This window comes from Tasmannia lanceolata, unplaced genomic scaffold, assembly GCF_043159265.1.
Source record: "Tasmannia lanceolata isolate RefF3 unplaced genomic scaffold, GAP_Taslan_0.1 ptg000012l, whole genome shotgun sequence".
Lineage (NCBI taxonomy): Eukaryota > Viridiplantae > Streptophyta > Magnoliopsida > Canellales > Winteraceae > Tasmannia > Tasmannia lanceolata.
Window position 1 is genome coordinate 25804163 of NW_027518689.1, and position 3208 is coordinate 25807370.

A 3208-nucleotide genomic window follows, 5' to 3' on the forward strand; every position below is an offset into this window, starting at 1 on the left:
AACGTGAGAAGTACCCTTTTCAAATTCTGATGTTCCCTGTGTTCAGTGTTCTTTCTATCAAATTCCTTTCTGATAATATTCCCTGTGTTCTTTCTATCAAATTTAAGATCATGTGGGCCCCGCATGTTACTATTCATGTGGGCCCCGCATGTTACTATTCATGTGGGCCCTGTATGTACTATTCATGTGGGCCCTTACTTTACGGTTACTATGCGAGCATTTCACCGTTCAAATATGATGATAAAGTTTGCATAATCGATAGCGAGTTATCGCCTCATATGCACGCTTTATCCATAGGTGGTAGAACCAACCATATCACCGTTATTTCACTGTTTAAATAAATAACTATTGACAGACTTACCTGGATAGTGGATTTCCTTTTTCCTTCTCTCTCTTTTTCCCCCTCTCTCTCTTTTACTCTTTCTTCACTCTTCTTTTCTTTTTCTTCTTCTTCTTCTTCTCTTCCTCTCTCTCCTTTTCTTCTTCTTCTCTGCCTCTCTCTTTCTCTTTTCTTTTTCTTCTTCTTCTCTTCCTCTATTTATAGGCATTTTTGTGCATAGTAAAGGCTATTATTTAATTATTTATGAATAGTAGAAGGCTGCTGCGTGAATAGTAAAGACTATTTAATAATAATTAAGTATATTTAATTATTTTCAATAGTACCTTAAATAGTAAAATAATACTATTTAATTATTATTTAATTATTATTTAAATTTATTTTCGTTGTTGGTGGGCTTGACTCGTAACGGCGTGCTTGACTGGTGTTGGGTCCCGCTTGTGTTGGGTCCCGCTTGTGTGGGGCCCGCTGATGTGGGACCTACTTGTGTGGGGCCCGCTGATGTGGGGCCCGCTGATGTGGGACCTACTGATGTGGGGCCCGCTGATGTGGGACCCGCTGATGTGAATAGTACTTGGTGGGTCCTACTATAAATAGTAGTTTTGAATAGTATTCTGAATAGTAATTCTGCATAGTATTTCTGCATAGTAATCTTGCATAGTGACTATATATATATATATTTTTACCGGTTATTACATTCTACCCCCCTTAATGAAAATTTCGTCCCCGAAATTTACTATTCGCATAGGCTATCAATTACCATACCTCACAACTTGAGCTGAATATGGGATTTTCTTGATCTCTGAGCTGAATATGGGATTTTCTTGATCTCTGAAGGTTCACTCTCGGAGTCACTATCTTCTATTATGATGACCTCAAGTTCCTGCCTTCCTGCCTTTTTATCCTGAGTGACTCCTGAACAGATGTCTCAAAGATTTGCCTCCTATTTCCCCCTTACAAATCCTACCATCTCATATCTAACTTTTCGCAGGCTTACTTTTCGCAGGCTTACTTTCAGTCATGCTCTATGAATTTTCATCCTAAGTCACCCATTCCAGAATGGAGGCCGTAAGTCTTATGATTCCCCATTCCAGAATGGAGGCCGTTCAGTACTATTTCAATACGAAGCATACCTTGAGTTTTATAATAAAATTGTAAGGAGAATAGTAATTAAAATCCTGACCTTTAGTTATCGCAGTAGATGCCTTAGCACTGTCGTTAACGAGTGCAAAGAAACGATTTCCTGACCCTCCTTGCGCTTTCTCATCTTGACTCAGAGGGCGATATTGGTTTCTCTTCTCTTGATTTTGCGGCTGGTTCTGATTACCCCTCCACTGATTCTGATTACCCCTCCACTGGTTCTGCTGAGGGGCAGACTGTCTCAGAGTTTGAGGCTGATGTTGGGATGCCTACAATTAATTTACATTTCCAGGGTGTGTTGGAAGATTTTAACTCGAATATCTTAACGATCTATGTTGGTGTGTGTTTTCCTTTAAGTTTGTTCCGAGGTAATAGGAAGATGTCATAACTTTTAATTATTAGGTCTTCGTATCCCATCTTAAGACGTACCCAAGACTCGTTCACCAGGTTCCTCACAGCTTAAACCTGGTGCAGCTCTGATACCATAACTGTAACGACCCGATTTCCAAAACCAAGCCGTTACACCTATTTGACAAATTCACCTGATTTTTTTTTTTTATGAGCAGCGGAAGCATTCTTAATAATGAAACCCATTTAAAATTAAAACTCACTCTGTTCCAATTTAAGGACCTAGCATCCCAAATAAAATTTATTACAGTCCGAAATTAAATACTTAAACTGAGTCTAAATACGACAGGTGACCCATCTGTCACTCCACCCTCTCTATTTATTTCCCATTCCCACTTTATTTATATGTCTTCGTTTGCGAAGGCTCCCTCTTCTACTAATCCTGTGGAGGGAAATGTAGCAACGTAAGAGCAAGGAAAAAGGCTCACGTCATAAAAGAAACAGTACAATAACCATAAAAATTTTCAATGATCAACATTAGAATCCATTTTAAACTATACAGTTTTTCTCAAATAAATCAAATTTGGAAATAAATCAACTTTGTATGAACTCATCCTCACTGTGATTCCCAAATATGTTCTCTCCCCCAATAGTCATACGGTCATTATGGCCATTATGGCAATTCCCCAATTACCCTGACTCTGGCCGTCAACTATTGACCATCAAGGAACCTCCGCCCCCTAATGAGACGTGCTCCTTTCTAGGATTTCCTTTGGGTCACCATATGGTTCCACCCGAATATGCATTATTAGCCAGGTGTCGTACGCTCTCAGCCTGGGTAACTTTTGGCTTTGCTCAAAGACGGATCGTAAGGGTCTGCCTTAGTCCTTTATTGGATCTTAAGGGTCTGCCTTAGTCCTAACTTTTGGCTTTTGCCCAAGGACGGATCGTAAGGGTCTGCCTTAGTCCTTTCTTGGATCTTAAGGGTCTGCCTTAGTCCTCTCACGGATCTTAAGGGTCTGCCTTAGTCCTATCTCGGATCTTAAGGGTCTGCCTTAGTCCTCCCTCCCTTCATTTCAACCTAGAATGGCATGCAGGATTTATGCAATGTTGTTTTCTGAAATGAATATGCAAATTTTGCTTTCTGAAATGAAAGTTTAAAGACATATGGTATTGAAGATGCTTTTTCCTTTGAAGATACTTTTACCTTCTAACACAATCACATATCAAATAATCATAGGAATTACACTGAATTACCGTTATGAAGTGAGTCCATATTCACTTGCCTGAATGTACGTGGAAAGGATCGTGCAGATGAGAATTTCACGAAAGCAACGTGAGAAGTACCCTTTTCAAATTCTGATGTTCCCTGTGTTCAGTGTT